A 10,465-nucleotide genomic window follows, 5' to 3' on the forward strand; every position below is an offset into this window, starting at 1 on the left:
ATATTGGCCTCATAGTTAGAAAGTATTGCCTCCTCTTCGATTTTTTGGAAGAGTTTGAAGAAAACAGGTATTAAATCTTCTTTGAACATTTAGTAGAATTCACTGGTGAAGCTATCTGGTCCTGGACTTTTACTTTTTGGTAGGTTCTTGATGATTGTTTCAATTTCCATTCTGTTGATCAATCTATTTAGAGTTTCCAGATCCTCTTGATCTAATCTAGGAAGATTATATTTTTCTAAGTACTGATCCATTTCTTCTAGGTTATTAAAAAGAATACTTTTTCATAGTATTCTTGCATGATCCTTTGTATTTTTGCAATGTCCGTTGTAATTTCCCCTCTTTCATCCGTGATTTTGTTTATTTGTGTCTTTTCTCTTTTTTCTTTAGTGAGTCTAGCCAGGGGTTTGCCAATTTTATTAACCTTCTCAAAGAACCAGCTCCTTGTTGTATTTATTTTTTCTATTTCTTTTTTATTTCATTTATTTCTGCTCTAATTTTGATTATTTCTTTCCTTCTGCTGACTTTAGGCTTCATTTGTTCTTCCTTTTCCAATTTTTAAAGATGAAGCATCAGGTTGTTTATTTAGGCTCGTTCTTGTTTTTGGAAGTAGGCCTGTAATGATATGAACTTTCCTCTTATGACGTGTCCCAAGAGTTTTGATATGTTGTACTATCATCACTCATTTCTATGTATCTCTTGATATCTCTTTTTATTTCTTCTCTAACCCAGTTATTCTTCAGTAGCATGTTCTTTAATCCACATGTATTGGTAGTTCTTCCTCCTTTCTTTTTGCAGTTGCTCTCTAGCTTCAAAGCATTATGATCAGAGAATATGGTTGATATGATTTCAACTCTCTATTTGCTGAGGCTATCTCCGTGTCCCAGTATGTGGTCAATTTTTGAGAATGTTCCATGTGCACTAGAGAAGAATGTATAAGAAGAATGATTAGAATGGGATGGAAGGCTCTGTAAATCAATTATGTACAGTTGGTCTAATGTGTCATTTATGGCTGTCCTTATTGATTTTCTGTTTGAATGATCTGTCCATATCCAACAGTGGGGTATTTAGGTCCCCTACTACGATAGTATTTTGGTCTGTTTCTCTCTTTAGTTCTGTTAGTAATCGCTTTACATATTTCAGGGCTCTCTGATTGGGAGCATAGATATTAATAAGTGTTATGTCTTGGTGCATGATTCCCTTTATCATTATGAAGTGTCCCTCAGTATCTTTCTTTACCTTTTTTATTTGAAGTCTGTTTCGTCCGATATTAGTACTGCTACTGCTGCTTTTCTCAGAATGCCATTTGCTTGAAATATCATTTTCCACCCTTTCACTTTGAGTCTGTTTTTGTCTTTGGAGCTGAGATAGAAGTTATCTTTTTATAATGGCCTTTTTTATTCTTTTTATTCTTTTTCTGTGAAACTTCATTCATGTCTTTTGTTATGGTAGCATGTTTAATAATTAATCATTCAACTTACTTGAAGTTTATCTTGTATGGTAGATGAGATATAGATGAGGCTTAATCTTATTCCAAAATGGCTACCTAGATATCCGGCACCATTCATTTAGAGTCTATCTTTAACCAAGGAGGTGAAAAACCTGTATATTGAAAACTACATGACATTCATGAAAGAAACTGAAGAAGACACAAAGAAATGAAAAGCTATTTTGTGTTTGGAAAAATACTGTTAAAATACCCATACAGCCCAAAAAGTTATGCAGATTCAATGTATCCTTATCAAAATTCCAGTGGCATTTTTCATAGTAATAAAACAAGCAACCCTAAAATATGTATGGAACCACAAAAGATATCTAATAGCTATAGCAATCTTAAGAAAGAAAGAAAAAGCTGGAAGGCTCACACTTCCTGATTTCAAACTATATCACAAAGCTATAATAATCAAAGCAGTATGGTAGTGTCATAAAAACAGACAGAAAGATTAATGGACCAGAACAGAGCACCCAGAAATAAACCCACACATATATAAACAAATAATTTATAACAAGAAAAACCAAGAATATGTGATGGGGAAAAGACAGTCTATACAATAAATGGTGTTGGGAAAACTGGACAGTCACTTGCATAAAAATGAAACCACTATCTTATACCACCCACAAAAATCAATCAGAAATGTGTTAAAGAGTTGAACATAAGACCTGACATCATAAACTCCTAGAAAAAACCATAGGTGGTAAACTCTTTGACATCAGTCTTGGAGATGATTTTTTGCATTTGATACCAAAAGCAAAGGCAACAAAAGAAAAAATAAACACATGGCACTATATCAAACTAAAATGTTTCTGCACAGCAGAGGAAACCATCAACAAAATGAAAAGGCAACCTATAGAATGGGGGGAAACATCAGTAAATTATATATCTGATAAAGGATTAATACTCAAAATATACATAGAACACATACAACTCAGTAGACCAAAAACAAAAACACAATCTGATATCAAAATGAGCACAGGATCTGAGTAGACATTTTTCCAAAGAAGACATACAGATGGCCAACAGGTACATGAAAAGTTTCTCAATATCACTAATCATCAGGGAAATGCAAATCAAATCTACAATGAAATATCACCTCGCACCTGTTAGAATGGCTATTATCAAAATGACAAGACATACAAAGTGTTGGCATTAGTAACAAGAAAACACCAACTTGCATGGGCCATGCCTGTTTTAAAATTCAACATATTTATTAGTCCTCTTCTTGGTTCCACTTTAAAAGAACTCAGAATCCAAAGAAAGTGCTGATGGAGGAGAGGGAAAAAGTGACATGAGATGATCTTGCCTCTGAGCTCCAAAAGTGCTACTTCAGAATGACATTTTTCTTGCCCCCTCATGTCTCCTTACTCCTAGCACCCATACACACATACATAAAAGATTAGAAGGAAGCTGGATAAATCCACATATTACTCAAAACAAGGAGGAAATGCAGCTATAGTATGATGGAATCAAGAAAGACAGGCCCCAGGCTCTTTAGTAGGGGGGATTTAGAGAGGCAGAACAGTGTCCCAAAACTATAATGAAATGGACCAAACTGATCTGCTCAAACCTACCTTCACCAGATTCTCACTGAATTAAGAGGGGAAAGATGTGGAAATGAACATTATAAAAAGATCAGGGAAACAGAAAACAACCCCACCATCCTGAATCAGCTGGCTTAACACAGTGGAATGACCTTTTGAAGACTCAGTTAAAATGCCAGCTAGGTGGCAGTATCTTGCAGGGTTGGAACAAGGTTCTCCAAAAGGCTGTACATGCTGTGGATCAGCATCCTATATCTGGTACTGTTTTGTCCCATAGCCAGGATTCACGAGGCCAAGAATAAGGGGTAGAAATGAGAGTGACACTGCTCACTGTTACTCCTAATGGACCTATAATAAAATTTTTGCTTCCTGTCCCCACAACCTGTACTCTGCTGCCAGGATGTCTTAGTTCCAGAGAGAAGACTGCTTCCACCAGGAGACACATGATTCCATTGAATTGGAAGTTAAGACTGCTCCTCCGCCACTTTGGGCTCCTCATCCCTCTGAATCAACAGGCAAAGAATATAGTTACTGTGCTGGCTGGGGTGTTTGACCTTGGCTACCAAGGGGAAATTGGACTGCTACTCCACAAGAGAGTTAAAGAGTGTCTGGTGCATGGCAAATCTTTTCGGGCATTTCTTTGCATTAACATGTCCTGTGATTAAAGTGAGTGGAAAATTACAACACTATTCAGGCAAGATTACTGATGGGCCAGACTCTTCAATAATGTTTGGGTCACTCCACCAAGTAAAGAATCATGACCCACTGAGGCGCTTGCTGGTGGCAAAGGGAATATGGAATGGGTCATGGAAGAAGGTAGTTATAAATGCCAGCTATGACCATGTGGTCAGTCTCAGAAATGAGAACTGTAATCATCATGAGTGTTTCTTCATTTCAGTGTGTGTGTGTGTCTGTGTGGTAAATATCTTTGCTTCCCCTTTTTTCCCCCTTTATCATATAACATAAGATGTACTGACTTTATGTCATAGTAGTTAAGTATTATTAACTTTACATCACAATATTTAAGTTATGGGATATCAAGAAGAAGAGTAAACATCACCCAAGGACTTAGTACCCTCTTCTGGGGAAAGCATTAGTGTGTTTTTTGGTTGTATGCAGGGTAGTTATACATGTTAGGTGGAAGTACGATCTTGCTATTGTCTTTATTCAGAGATTAAATATAGCTTAAGGAGATGTGTATAGGTGACAAGTTGATAAGGGGTGAACTTATGATCGCTAATTTTATGTCAGTTTGGCTTCCGAATACCACGATGCCTAGGTATTCAGTCAAATATCATTCTGGATGAAACATGAAGGTAGTTTTTTGGATGAGATTAACATTTAAATCAGTGGCCTTTGAGTAGAGCAGATTACTCTCCTTAATATGTGTGAGCCTCATCCAATTAGTTGAAGGCCAAATAGAACAAAGACTGATCTCTCCCAGAGCAAGAAGGAACTCTGCCAGCAGACAACTTTTGGACTCGAACTGCATCTATTCCCTGGGTGTTCAACTTGCTAGCCTGCCCTGCAGATTTTGGACTTAACAAGCTTCCACAAACTCATGATCCAATTCCTTAAAACATCTGTCTCTGTCTCTCTCTCTCTCTACACACACACATATCTTTTGGAGTATGCTTCTCTGAGGAACCCTAATACACTATTCTAAGTATTTTACATGTATTGTCTCATTAGTCCTCCTGAGAACCCTATAAGGGAGGTATCATTTCCAGTAAATTGATTAGGCAAATGAGGCACCAAGAGCTAAAATAATTAAAGTGTCAGAGTTCCTGAGAGGTGGAACCAGAATTTGAATTCCAAGGCTCTCAGTCTTTAACTGTTTAACTACTAGATTCTACCATTTTCCAACTATGCCTTCTGCTCTATATCTTGTCTGCTTCACTGAGTCATTCCTGATGAGTATCTCTCTCTTTGATCATTAATTTGGAACCAAAATCATAATGATTATAATGTGGTCTATCATATCTTATTTAATACATTGTTTATTCTTAAACATTTCTTTTTCTTTTTACTAATTATTAATTATCAGGAATTCTTCAATGAACATCCTTATAATACCTTTTTGTTCATTTCTATTTTTTCCCAAGACAAAGTGTCCTAGAAGTGGGATTTCTGAATAAAACATTGGGCATGCCCTCAACGTGCAAGAAGTTATGCATACTTACTTGGAAGAAACAGATTAATAAGATATAATTGCTACCTTTCTGTTGTTCCATTCAACAGGGAAAATTAAAGTAGGTCAAAGGCAGAGCATGATGAAGACCTTTGGAGAAGTACAGATGATAAAACATGGGAGTTGATAAGAAAGTGTTCTAACTATAGCAATATGTTCCAATTATTGCGAATTCATGAGAACTATCAGTGTGAATGAATTTTCTCTAGCCAAGTTTATGTTCTACAGTTTTGATTCTCTTGATGTTGGATCCAAGGCGATTCTCCCATTGGTTGTATGGCATTATGGCTAATGTTTCAGAAGTGAAATAAATACTTATATCAAGATATAAAACAAAGCAGCAAGACCAAGGTTTGAACCTTTTAGCTCTTCTGTAGGCCAACACCCCACAGGCATGCTTGAAAACTAAATTTGTTGGAAGAGATCATAAGAGAAATCACTTATAGCCAACTGTATTTAGAATATGCTGAGCTGTAAATCTAACCTAAAGACTTAGCACAGTGAATTTTTTCACCGATTTTTTGAAGAACTTCCCTTTAAGAAAATACCTTAAAATGTATCTTCTAAAATTGATACATAGTTCTCACAAAGAAAATAGGAAGTATATATAAGTTGAAATTTATGTAAGTTTATGGAAGTATACTTAAACGAAAGATCAGTATCACAGCCTAGAAGTCACCAATGTTAACATTTAAATGTATAAGTCCAGATATTTTTCTTTTTATTACTAATGTCTGACATTCTATCTGTAAAGATATGTCTGCTTCCTGAGTCATTCCTGATGAGTATCTCTCTCTTTGATCATTAATTTGGAACCAAAATCATAATGATTATAATGTGGTCTATCATATCTTATTTAATACATTGTTTATTCTTAAACATTTCTTTTTACTAATTATTAATTATCAGGAATTCTTCAATGAACATCCTTATAATACCTTTTTGTTCATTTCTATTTTTTCCCAAGACAAAGTGTCCTAGAAGTGGGATTTCTGAATAAAACATTGGGCATGCCCTCAACGTGCAAGAAGTTATGCATACTTACTTGGAAGAAACAGATTAATAAGATATAATTGCTACCTTTCTGTTGTTCCATTCAACAGGGAAAATTAAAGTAGGTCAAAGGCAGAGCATGATGAAGACCTTTGGAGAAGTACAGATGATAAAACATGGGAGTTGATAAGAAAGTGTTCTAACTATAGCAATATGTTCCAATTATTGCGAATTCATGAGAACTATCAGTGTGAATGAATTTTCTCTAGCCAAGTTTATGTTCTACAGTTTTGATTCTCTTGATGTTGGATCCAAGGCGATTCTCCCATTGGTTGTATGGCATTATGGCTAATGTTTCAGAAGTGAAATAAATACTTATATCAAGATATAAAACAAAGCAGCAAGACCAAGGTTTGAACCTTTTAGCTCTTCTGTAGGCCAACAACCCACAGGCATGCTTGAAAACTAAATTTGTTGGAAGAGATCATAAGAGAAATCACTTATAGCCAACTGTATTTAGAATATGCTGAGCTGTAAATCTAACCTAAAGACTTAGCACAGTGAATTTTTTCACCGATTTTTTGAAGAACTTCCCTTTAAGAAAATACCTTAAAATGTATCTTCTAAAATTGATACATAGTTCTCACAAAGAAAATAGGAAGTATATATAAGTTGAAATTTATGTAAGTTTATGGAAGTATACTTAAACGAAAGATCAGTATCACAGCCTAGAAGTCACCAATGTTAACATTTAAATGTATAAGTCCAGATATTTTTCTTTTTATTACTAATGTCTGACATTCTATCTGTAAAGATAGAATATATTTTGATAAATGGAATAGTTGTACATATGTGTAGTAACCTGCTTTTGCCACTGTCAGTATATTTTTTTCCTATATTTTTTGGTTATTCTACTTTTTTTTTTTTTTTTACACCTACAGTACCCAGTCTTCCTAAGTGGTCTCCATCCAAGTACTAAGCAGACCAATCCTGCTTAGCTTCCGAGATCAGAAGGGATTGGGCTTGTTCAGGGTGGCATGGCTGTAGACTAATTTTTAACGACTACTTAATATCTCATTGTGAAGTTCTGGAATTTATTAACCTAGTATTCAGACGATCCCAGATTCACGATGATTTTCCAATTTTATAATGGTGTGAAAGCAATACCCATACTACCTGTCCATTTTTCACTTTCAGTACAGTATTCTATAAATTACATGAGATATTCAACACTTTATTACAAAACAGGCTTCATGTTAGATGAGTTTGCCTAACCATAGGCTAATGTAAGTGTTCTGAGCACCTTTAAGGTAGGTCAGATAGTCTAAGCTATGGTGTTTGGTAGGTTGGGTGTATCATTTTCAGCTTATGATTATTTTCCTCTTAACAATGGGTTTATCGGGACATAGCCCCATCATAACTTAAGGCGCATCTGTATTCTTGCTGGACTCAGAAAGCTGAACAAAACCAGAGACGTTTCTTCTATATGCTGTCTAGCTCATGTGTTTGGCCCACCCTCCCCTTTCCCCCAGGATCATATGAGACTAGGCTTTGTAGAGTTGGAATGTTTTTGTCATTTGCAAGACTGTCACTTCCAAGGATGTCCATCAAGTTCTCGCAGGTGGAAAGTGACTGCCTGAAAGCTGCTCAAAGGGATATAACAAGGATGTGATATTGGAGCCCTGTTTTGCCAGTTAATATTTTGCCTCAATATTTATAATTTGCCTGCTGGAGGTATTTGCCTTCATTATGAGTCTCTGGAGAGCCTTTGAGGAACTGATTTAACATTCGTATCACTGGAAACAAACTATTTTTTTATTACTGAGGCTTCATTTTCTTGACACCTAAGGTGACCTTGTCTTTCTTTGGCATTTTTATTCTTCTTCCCTGATTGACATTACCACAGCAGACCCAAGTTTCATTTTGTTGCCAGCCCTTCTGGGTCAGGGACCCAAACCAAGGTCCTTCTGCCCAGTGCAGTTTGCGCCAATAGAGAAAGACTGAGTTCAGTAAAGCAGCACAGCAACTTTTCTCTTTGATGGAGGAATGGAGAAGAGTGAGCTCATGCTTAAAAGGCACCTCCTCCGCATAGTTAGGGCTTGGGGTGGGAGGCTTTTAAAGAAACTGGGTAGGCAGGATAAGGGGGTGGGGAGTTCTTAGAAAGGGGGCAGCGACCTCTGGGAAGAGCTGGGGTATGTGCAGTCCCCAATGGTTCCGTTGCACAAGGCACTCACTGTGCCTAGAGGTGTACATTTCTTTCCCTTGGGTGTGATCTTTATTATGTTAATGAAGACAAGTTGGCTAGTGGTCATGGGTTGGGGGTTCTGAACACCATCTTCGAATGAGCTGTCTGTAGGTGTTGTGGTTAACCGTTAGCAGTTTGCCTTAGTTCCTATAAGCAAGCATAGCTTGTGACATAGTTTAGGTATTTGGGAACAGTAGGGTTTCCTACATGATATCCAGGTGACGATATCTTCTCCTATGTATAGGACTTTATTATCTGTAAGACTTACGTGATTTTCTTACTGCAGGAAAGGAGACAGCCCTAAATGATGTAGAGAGTGGTTTAACTAAACGGGCTCCAAGAAGAGGAAAGCCATTGCAGGTAAAAGTTTAACTGCTGTGAAGAGTGAGAAGTATGAGAAGCTTTCTTCTCAGAGGCCAGGCGAAAGAACTGAGATCCCTTTGGCCTGAGTTCCCAAAGAGTTGTCACCAATTGTGAACAGAATCATCTGAAAATGGAGTCAACTATGTCGAGGGGCCCTAAAATGGGAGTCAGGATGCCATTAGCAAAGTCAGGTTCAAGCACATCTACACCCAGATGAGGTTTGAAGTTTTGGACTTCTATGCTTGCGAAGAAGCACATCTTGGAACTTGCCTCCCTGTCATGCGGATGCTTATCTGAGTCCCACCACTGAGACCTGACTAAACCTTCCTGAGCTAGTCATCATACCAGGTTAGACAGCCAAGGAAAAACTGGTTTTTGCCTTGCTAAGCTTGGGCTTCCTTTGTCTTCCCAGAGCACATATCAGGTCTTCTACTGAATCTGTCTCCATGTTTCGAATCCTTTAAGTCCCCAAATAAACTTCTGATTTGTTTTACAGTCTCAGATCTTTATTGGTTGACACCATAATGCCCATGTGTCTGTAGGTCCTTCTATAATCCCCTCCAGTTTCAAAGAGAAAGGGGTTAGCCTTAGAGAACTTGTACCAATAAAATATACATGTACTTGAGGATGCTAACTTAATTTTGTGACTGAATATCTAGACCCGCCCCCTGCATTTTGGCTTCTGATGTTGCTTGAGTGACTAGGCTATTTTGCAGTTTAAACTCTGCCTACCTGATGAACTGCCTTCCCTGCATTGTCTATTTCACCACAAAACTTGTTTTTACCAGTTTATTTTGCAGATACCAAGGGAAACTGAGGCATTGGCCCCTGTTTTGTGTCCCCTTTATTCCCCTGCTGACCATGTCTTATTACTCCAACTCTTGGCCATATCCCGTGACTCTACCTACTGACCATGAGTCAACCGAAACTACCATTGTTCTTATCTCACAACCCCACTTGCTGACTACTGAGAGTCCAGTTGCCCCCTCCAATCAGAAAATGAATGACGTAAGTTTATGAACTTGTTTCCCTAGCAACCCATCCCTCTGACTCTCGCTTTTAAAACCCTTGCCTTATTCTTCCCACCTCAGAGCATGTCTTCAGTTCATGCCAAAGGCTAGGTTCTTTGATTTGCAAATCATATCAGAATAAAACTCTTTAATTCCTCAGAATAGTCCTGTGGAACTTTGGTTTACATACTGAACGTTAAAATTTAGAAAACAGAGACTCCAAAAATAACAGTTGCCCACTATGAGTTTTATTGTAAATCCCTTTACCCTCCTTCTATACATAGCCTTTCCTTCCAAAAATAAGACTGGCTAAATGTTGTTGTTCTGAAACCCACCTTCCTTATCTAACACTTGGTGAACATTTTTCTATGCCAACAGGTAAACCTATAGAGCATCCATTGTTCTGAAACCCACCTTCCTTATCTAACACTTGGTGAACATTTTTCTATGCCAACAGGTAAACCTATAGAGCATCCATTGTAAGGGCTGTTTTTGAAAAGATGGAAGTACATTTCCAGTGTAAATTCCAAAAACTGGATGGTAGGTAAACATAAAGTTTTCACACATACTATCAAATTCCCCGCTACAAAGTGTGGATGTAAGAAATGTCCAAACTTGAAGACAATT

General features: G+C 37.3%; 1 long non-coding RNA gene across 1 annotated transcript in view; it reads left to right on the forward strand.

Moving 5' to 3' along the window:
* LOC107196546 overlaps positions 1-9,323 on the forward strand; it is a 15,889-nt gene extending 6,566 nt beyond the window's left edge. Inside the window, exon 2 of the long non-coding RNA XR_001517977.2 lies at positions 8,752-9,323. This is a non-coding gene — a long non-coding RNA (uncharacterized LOC107196546). The remainder of the gene's footprint in view (positions 1-8,751) is intronic.
* Positions 9,324-10,465: the final 1,142 nt, after the last annotated feature.

This window comes from Pteropus alecto, unplaced genomic scaffold (genome assembly GCF_000325575.1).
Source record: "Pteropus alecto unplaced genomic scaffold, ASM32557v1 scaffold281, whole genome shotgun sequence".
Taxonomy (NCBI): Eukaryota; Metazoa; Chordata; class Mammalia; order Chiroptera; family Pteropodidae; genus Pteropus; species Pteropus alecto.